This window comes from Necator americanus, chromosome V (assembly GCF_031761385.1).
Source record: "Necator americanus strain Aroian chromosome V, whole genome shotgun sequence".
NCBI lineage: Eukaryota > Metazoa > Nematoda > Chromadorea > Rhabditida > Ancylostomatidae > Necator > Necator americanus.
In genome coordinates this window covers 22,651,210-22,660,921 of record NC_087375.1, presented here as the reverse complement: position 1 = coordinate 22,660,921, position 9,712 = coordinate 22,651,210, and positions in this window count along the sequence as shown.

Genomic DNA, 9,712 nt, shown 5'->3' with positions numbered 1-9,712 from the left:
GTTTATGAGGATGTTCATTGGAGTGGGGAAACATGAAAGGGCTCATTCTGTTGCACTTGGCCGAACAAGCGCAGCGAACCGACACAAACATCTCGACAAACCCTTGTGAAGACCATAAAAAGTAGAGGTGGGAGGAGGTCGATAGGTTCTACGCGAGAGACAGGTGCCGCCAGGAATCTTCCGATGGACAACTGACGATGGTAAAACCTGATAAATGTCTGTCAATACGGCGATCCTTCACGGAAACATGTGTTTCTGTCAAACAGGGTCGGCCGAGCAGAGCGCGGAAATCGACCGAAAGTGACTGGCGTTTGCCGCTAATGATGTAAAAACCTCGTGTTCTTACCGAGACGTTTATCACCGCGGCTGTCGGTAAAATGTCATGTCTCATGTTTCATGAATGAGTAGAGGAAGAGTTCTAAGGTTAGGAAAGTAAGCGAAATTCAAAAAACCATGGTGTGTTCATCTAATCACATCAAGAAAATAACTGCTCAGTGTTATTCTTTCAAAACCGAAAATGTTCAAGCTCCTAGTAATTGATGGAATATGATTTCCGCTGATTAACTAATTGTTCAGTGAACAAACAATTCTTAGAGTAACGTTTTCAAAAAAAAAAAGCAAAAACAAAAATCACACAAATGTCTACTTTGAATTAAATTGCTCGTTTTCGTCAGACGGAAACTAGCCGGGATATCCGGCTTTTCTTGGACAATCAGCAGCAGAAGCACCAACCTCCTCAGTTACCAGACATTGCGTTCGGGAGGGGTTGACAGGACATGGTTCAGCATCAATTCCTTAAGGATTGTCGGTGGAATCCGAAGCGATCAATCTGAAATTCACCTATGGAACCACCACGGCTGTGAGTATCGCTGCTGTGGTGGGTGAGTAAGTGAGTAGAACGAAAATGAAAACGGCAACGATTGCGGTATAAGCACTGATGAATTGTGAAGAAGAGTGGATGGGAGCTAATAAGAACTTACACAATAACATAGATAGCTTTTGCTCCATGATATTTCAAATAACTAAGATTTTATTGTACTTATACAAATAAAGTGAAGTGACCCAAATTTTTTTGATTGCATCCATAAGAAGTATAAAAATATTCTCTTTCATAAGGTAAATAGTCGACAAGGAATATATCCAGTCGGGTGGCTGCGGAAACAGCGGACGATCGCTACACCCGTTTAAACATACTTCGCGTCGACTACTTATTCCACTTCTTGTCTGTTACAAGAAGAGAGAGCCTACTGCATTTCTCTTCTCTCCACGGATTCACCTTGCTCTCTGTCTTGACCCAATCGATGATGCGAATACACTCTAGTCACTCAACTGATTGAAACTATTGGTCATTAACTGTACATACAAACAACTGGGATGGGTGTAGTGTAGCGGTTAGAGGTTCCTCTGTGTTTGCAGGATCGATCGGAGGTTCGAATCCTCCTTTGTGCCCATCTGGCGCTTCATCCCTCCGGGATCGATAAATTGGTACCAGACTTGTCTGGGAGGATAAAAACACTGACTTGACACATCGGCTAGCCACCGCAAGTCATTGTATAGGCCAGTTACACGTTCGTAAACCTTAAACGATTCTGAATTGGAGAACGTGGAGGCGCATCCCAAGCGGATTGATTAACGACAGAAACTTTGTGCTTTATCCTTTATTCTAAATGTAAATACACATAAAACAGGCGCAAAGAATTACAATAAATCTGGGACAAGATCTTTAATAGAGCGGCCTAACGCAGGATTTTTGGAGGTTCATTGTCTACGAGGCTCATCTGAACAGAGTTGCTCGATTTGAGAAGTGCAACGAAGTGAATTTTCAGCGGTTTTTTTTCTCCTTTTTTTTCTCTCCGGGAATGGCATATTGATGTGTGCTTTTTGGTTCTCAATGGAAAGTAATAAGTTTGAAAAGGTAGGTTTCCTTCATTATCGGAAGTAAATAGTGGAATACCGCCCTTTGCGCCGGTTTATTACACCATTAGGTCGGAAGTAGCCATCACAATTATGCAACAGCGTCTAAAATAGCACTGAAATACGCACTTACAGATAGATTCCGAAGGACTCGGACAGCAGCTATTTCTTTAAACATCGTTTCAAGGGGTCTTCTGCAGAAATACAGTAGGATCGCTAATTCTTCGACAGAAGACGAAAAAGACGCGGATCCGCATCTTCTTCGTCTTCTGTCGAAGAACTAGAAAATTAGAATCTAAAGAACACCGAGAAAAGTAAGCGTATTTTAAACAGTTGGTTTCCTGTAAACAATCGCTAGCATTATTCAAATATTCAATCACAAGTTTAAGGAGTCTAAAACCAAAAACTTGAGTCATACAAGTATTTCATTTTATTTTAATGCTGAAAGAAACTGCTCTACATGTAACACCCTAAACTTTCGTACATCCGAGTTCGCCAAGTCATAGATAATTGAAATCATAGCTAATAATGCATGTGTTAAATAGTCATTAATACAGGAACGGCGCGCTCGTAAACTTCAAACGACTCTAAATTGATGTCGAACACGCGACTGCACCTCAAAGAGATTCACCAGTGGGAAGAACTTTCATCTTTCATCTTTTAATATAACATACACATCAGCCCAATTCAGCCCATACGTTAACTCAGTCTGAGTCTCCTTGAAATGAGTCTGTCAATCTATTTCGTTAGACTGAATGACTCATTTTAAAGAACACATACGTATGACATGCGTACGTCAGTTCAGCCAAATGTTTCCGTAACGGCACTTGTAGTCGCAGAATTACATTTCCCTTTCATCGGCAGTGGGCTACATGTGATCAATTAACGTATTCTTCATCAGTGTCTCCGAAAATATCCCCTGAATGAATAGCTGATTACAACCCACAGTACAGCGAATGAGGAGCTTGACGACTTCCCGCTGCAGTATGTGGTCAAATCCCGATCGTCGAAAAGACTGATTGCTTTCAGTAGAAAGAATAAGGTTAGGGATGGTAATTACAATGGCAGACACTGAGATGATCACAACGACAGAGCTCTCAAACGCTCCTTCCATTTTTCAAAGAGGAGGGAGAATATAGTGTGTTTTCTGCCTCCATCTCGCTCGGTAAGGGACGTTTCCTTCTTAAATTTTCGATTTTACAATTAAAAAAGTCTGCAATTACGCAAAAGCTGCACGCCTGTCCTTCGAGACCGTGAATCCCGAAATCCTAATTGAATTAGGGTTTACCTACTGCTGCTCATTTGGAACTTGACATTTTTCGGATCCACGAAAAAAGATGACAAATATGCAAAAAAGAAAACCTCTCGATTCTGTTCTCATTTCACCTCAATATTTTAGGTCTGTCTGGGAGTTAGTGCTACTAATGTTACTTTCTAGCAGTTCGTCTCCTTCGAGGCTCATCCACAAAATCCTCGTTAGATTATGGTATGGCAAAAAAGCCCTAAAAACGAGGACCTAACTTTGTACGAAACTTTGAATTCATGAGTTTTAGAATCTTCCCCCTACCCAGAATAAGTGTCATTCATTGCATTGAAAGTATAAAGCAGGTTTTTCTTCAGTTTCCAAAAGTTTCGGATAAATCAGGGAGTTCGAAGCGGCTATCCTATGTATAACGTCTCATCTTGGATTCACTTATGCATTTGTCCTGAGTTACCAGTAAACGTTGCTGCCAGTGTGACAGTCAGGGCAGCACAACGGCCAATATTTGATATTGACATAGTTGATACAGTGTCTCGTAAGCAAATGTAATCGCCTAGGCGATGCTTCTTCTGCTTACACGAATGTGAAGAAGGCGTTCCCCCTCAGTTTTGCCCTACATGTCAACGAATTGATGACAATCAGCAACAACATTCTGAAATTGCGGCATTTCAGAATGTTGTTGCTAGATGTTCGTTTCGCCGTTATCAGGTGTCCATAGAAGTCCATTGCGGGCATCCTTCTATTCGTAATATTACAAAAGCGTGGATCACTCTGCATCTATCTGAAAGGTTACCCCTTCACCTTCCTGGAACATCAAAGGGTACAGAGGAATGTTATGCGATCTGTGCGCTTCTGAAACGCGAGAAGAACCCCGTCGCGTTTATGAACAATCATTTCGTCTGTCTCAAACTCATCTGCTACCATTACAAGTGTTTCTTCATCAACGATCGGTGCGTCGAAACCCTGTTCCTGCTCTCCTACTGATGTTTTTTCGGCAGGAATTATGATTTTCTATTTATCGGTGAGCACTGTTTCTAGTGCTGTCTCAGACTGCCCGCAGAGTTCAGAGTCGCGCAGGAGGAGCGGTTCGGCGGTTCTGCACCTCGATGGTTATTGAACGCAAGGTTGTGGACATCCAATTAACCATAGAAGCTGAACCGCGCCGCCCGCGCGGCTCTGAACTCTGCGGGCAGCCTTAAACACTTATAAAGCATTATAATTACGTTGGTATAACATTTCATGGAGATTCATCACGATGTCTCCCTTGGTCCGCAGGTAGTTGCATTACTCCAGTCTGCTAGAAACTGCTCATCACAAGTAAAGTCATAAACGCTTGGGGTTCTGATTAATTATGAAAAGTTATTCTGGTTTTGTTCATCTGTATGATAGAACTACAAGAGTTTAGATTAAGTAGTCCATTAGTTGGAGTAAACATAAATCGAGCTTTGTGTTAAGTGTGACCGTGCACTATAAACGACGGCGTAAAGTCACTTTCTTGGATTGGTGTAAATCTTGTTGAAGACGAGCGACCGATGACTTTTTCAAATGAATAACTGAACGTGGAACTGCCACCTTATATATGATTTGGAAAAAGTAAAGAATGAAAACAAGGTCAAGATATAGCGTCAAAAGTGAAATGAAAATGAAAATGAAAGTGCCTAAAAAATCTTATCGATTATAGTTGAGTTATTGTCGATCCAAGACACTCCCGCCCAAGAAAAGTTTCTGGTGATTGGCAACATTATTCATTTCAATTTGAACGCTCGTGTTTCAAAAAAGATAATGGATTTCCTTTTATGTTTCAAGTATAATGCGACAATAGAGTACAAGAGAGTTCTAAAAAAAGCATGAGTGAAATTTTAAATCGAGAAAGGAAGCTAAATATGCTTGGAAGATAGTAAGACGAGTTTTCCTTTGAGGATGAAGATGGACGTCGATTCAGGACAACAAGCAGTGCAATTTATGTTGGTATTGGAAGTGGAGAAATGAAATTGTTGAAATTGAAGTAGTGTCGAAATAGTTCCTTCCGCGTTTTACTAGTTGCGTCATGTCCTGGCATTCGAATAGGTGGGTCCCCTCGCTTAGCCCTGACGTACATGACGCATTTGTCATGAGTAGCATCCTGACAGTTCTTCCATTTTTACTTGGCTGTAGATGTTTTTTGGCGGCTATGGCGAGTACGAGTGTATTTGGAGCTGATTTTCGTCTCTGTCTTCAATGATTTGCCCTCATTTACTATTGTCACTTGCTTCGCTGTCATCGGAAGTCTGTTGTGCATGTGACAAAGAAATGATGATATGTTTCCTTCGGACAAGAGCATGCGACTGTGCACGTCCTTGGCGTACAAGAGCAGTATTTGGGAAAAAAGCTGGTTCTAAAATTTTTGGCATCGTCCTTTGTAGTGCATTGTATTTGTCCAGGTGAATTTGATATTTCTTGAGGCGAAGATTCGAAGCGAATTGTTTTTTCATGGGTGGTGAAGTAGCTAGAGGTAATAGGAAGATTAAGTGAAATAGTGCATGCCAGGTTTAATTGAATGTTGTTCCATGTGCAGGGAGTTCCTGGTCGGAGTTGGAAGTTTTCGGCAAAGGTGTGTCCTTTATTTGTCATTGAGATGACTCCTTCTGCATGAACGTTCCATGTTGGACAAAAAAAATTCGCTAGACCGTTGATGGCGTTGCTGCTTAATATTTAGTTTCGATAGAAGAGACGTGTCAATGTCAGTTAAGCCGCGACAACTCGCTACACAGATCGTAAAATACGGGTTTGAATTTGAGATTGTGCTGAATTCATACATCTTGATTTCCGAAGTGAAGAATGCGCAGGAATTTTTGTTACTACTTTCTGTATTATAGAATTGGTGGTCTCTTGAGAAGTATTCGTTTCTTTTTGGTTGCAAGCATTAGGAATTTCTGTTAATCGAATAGCTACTGTTCCCATTGTACGATTTTCCCCAAAAGGAAAAGGTAACAAACTCCTTGGCGTATTGGTTGTAGTGTTTGTTGCGTTTCTTTATCGAAAGTACACTGTTATTTGTTGTCTTATTTGCTAAGTTGTTATTTCCTGTCCAGGTTGACGTACGTCTTGCAATGTTACTACATCAGAGCAACAGTTGGAACTGAAGATAAGGAATACAATAGTAGCGGCGTTTGCGCACAGTTTCCCACTTTTCTTTGTAATAATTTTCTGCTGATCCAAATGATGGTGCTGAAAACGCGAAGCAAGAGGATGATAGTGATAAGAAGAAGACGGTGATACGAAGTGATGGGTACTGCTATTTCTTCAACTGTCCAGCATTGCTAGTTGTATTTTTTCTCCCAGCATAATAATTTTCTGCTGCATTCAACGTTCTACGGAGCGGTTGGTCAATGCAGGTGACGTTGTTGGGAAGGACACGATGGCCATCAATCCATCCATATATATTAGGCTGTATTTTCGAGTGATACAATGTTGGAAAAAAGATGGTTGTTCCAGATTTGTAGCTGTTGACGTAGATGAGTATAGATGAGCTGCAGACTTGTGGAATGTTGAAGCTTTTTGTCGTTTCAACTGCTATTCCTCCTTCCAGACACCTTGGTATTGAATAGCTGTTCGCTTATCCTTGAGGTTATTTCTGAAACCGTAGTATTCTGAAGTTGTACCCCAAGCACATATGATAATCGAGAAGTTAACAAAGTCGAATAGTGTTGTGAGAGAGTCGTAGATGCAGAAGATTGATCAAGATGTGGCTGGTGAGCACTGCTGATCTCGGCAAAATGCGTTTCCGTTTGTGTATCAAGAGGTATAAGAAAGTGATGTTAAGTGGGTGTTAGGGTTGAAACAGTAAGAGTCTTCATTGCTGTAGAATTCTCTTGTTGTTATATGTGGTTCATGGATAATAATTCGTGATCCGTCGTTAAGTTCAATCTGCTGAAAGATTTCAATAATCATAGTATTGAAACATAATGACAATTTTTCAAATGAAAAGACGTGAGATGGCTTGTAGTTACAAGTCGACGAAGTTAAGTTGTGAACTTGTGAAGACTCCTTTCATCTTATGTTGAAAAAAATATCTTATAATAAAACGAAAAAGTGGTCGTCTATTTTGGACAAGAACATTTAGTGCCGCAATATTCAGAGTTTGGAGACAGAGAAATTTTTGCTGTGAAAAATGTAACCCTATCGACAACGGATTGGAAAGCGACATAGTTTCCATTCCTTACTATTGTTTTCGATGTTGCTACGGCGATTAGATTCGAATTTCCTAGTCATCGGATAATGTTGGTTGGTGGGTTAAGGGGTTTCGCTGCCTTGCTTTGGTGCTTGTTCTTCTCTTCTGTAGGGTGATACTTCGAGTCGACTGATTAAGTAGATTGGTCTTGTAATTATCGCTGAAATTAATGGCTTGAGCCAGTTATTTGTTCAAGTTCGCGCAGTCCACGCTTCACAGTATCGTCGTGAATTATGATTAGTTAGTGTTTAGTATTCAATTAGACTTCAAGGATTAGTTGAGCGTCGATTTCGCACATGGTGGTGCCTGCGTTTGTACTGCACTCTTAGGCAGACCCGACATTCAGAATTCCATCGGTTTCAAAATGAAGTGAGTGTCTCGTTTGCAGAATTCCACATTTCTAAACTCTTCTCTAAGTTGGAACAAAAGTTGGAACATACTGATCTCCAAGCGTTCAATACGGTGTATAAAAATGATTGCTGTTGGTCAAAGAAAGTCGACTGACTCAGAGGGTGATGAGACCGGTAAGCAGCCGTTAGTTACAAGTGGCTGTATTTATATTCAGTTGTGAGGGTTTCTAGCGTTGTTGTCGTCGTTCCTGACCGCTACTGCGCAGCCTCCTTCGCCATCAGCATCGCCGCAGTAGATGGTGTAATTGTCGATACTGATGAGAGGGCGCTCTCTGATGCGTGTTCCCTGCAGTGCAGCGACCGGCAGTTCACGACGAGACGGATGTTTGTTGCCAAAGATTCCATGCTTCCCTCTATGATTCAATGCTGTTTTCCTTCTTTTCTTGTTGATTCGACCTTTCAGAGTAAGAGATAGCTTTTGCGATGTAAAAAAGCAGATTAAATAGCTCCTACGTTCCTAATCTGCATACTCAAGAGCCTGATTGCGTTTAGCACACGCCACCGCTTGCACGTAACAGTAAGACGTGCATACGCGCCCCCTGGCATAGGTATATTTGATGTTTTGAGATGAATTGTCTTGCCATTGTATTTTAAACCTCTAAGAATATTCTGACAAGAAAAAAAAACAAAAAAGAAAAGTATCGTATAATAGGAAAGAGAACATTCCTGATTTTAAAAGACTCAATCTTTTCTGATATGTTTGCACACAGTTCTGAGAGCACTGCATTATTCGACTCATGTATGCATTGTGTGCATGTGCTATTCAACTTTAGCACATCGACCAAGTATTATAAACTATAGAAGAGAAATATACGTTTGCTTCCGAGAAATTTTTACTGAAAGAAACTGAAAGAGTCATAGAGAAAGAGTTTTACTGTTTTCTTAAGCGTTTCTCTGGACGCTATTCTAAACTCTATTATAGTTCTATTCTTAATCTATTATCATTTTATTTTATTCCTCTGCAAATGTCATCAAACTGACCTGAACACTCCCCCCAAAAGCTCTTGTTTTTCTTCAAAAATGTTTTATAAAATACAGTGTCCATTGCTTGGATATAAAAAGTTATTCTTCGCCGACGTCAACATGTTCAGCTGGAAATGTCCACTCGGTGATTTTGGACAAGTGCGAACAACTACGAAGTTTTTTTTCTTCTTCAAACAAAATTTTGGAGTAGGGTTAATTTAGTAAGTGTATTCAGAAAGTGTAGTTTTTACAAGCTGAAAAGAAATTAGGTGTTACTTACGGGAAGATCACAGAGTCAAGTTTTTTCAAGGTCGCAACGGTTTCATAATTCACGTTTCAATTCAATTCCGATGGTCCAGCGTGAAACACAAAATTATGCAACTTTTGCGCACTTGGTTGACGTTGGGTTGAAATAATATACACAGGGAAAGTGATGTTGTGAAATGGGTCTTTATTACAGCTGTAAAGTTTGCTTGACTTTGGGTGATATTTGTCACAAAAACAGGTTATCGAGCAGTAGGTTGCGTAAGCAACTCTCCAATGTAGTTCTTCTATTTTCTTGAAGCCTTCCACGTTGCGATCGTCAATGCACAATTTCTTTCTGAGGATTATTCTTGTTTTGGTGAGTTTTTTTTTTCTAAATCAGATAAAACAATAGTGAAAATGCAGTGTTTACTTCTCATTAAGTCAGTCTATGCTCAGACCCTACCTACCTGAGTATTTTGAAGGTTTTTCCAAGGAATATTTATGGAAATCCATTATGTGTTACAATCTTGAAAAAAAAATGTGTGTCGACTATCTCTACTGGCATTTGGTCTGCCTTTTGAGAATGAAACTTTCAATTAATCGCCTACTTTTTCAACTAGACGTTAATGAACAGTTTTGACGAAAATTTCAGCAAATGGCGGTACAACAAATGAGTGTAGCTCATTTTATTTTTAAAGACAGAAAAAC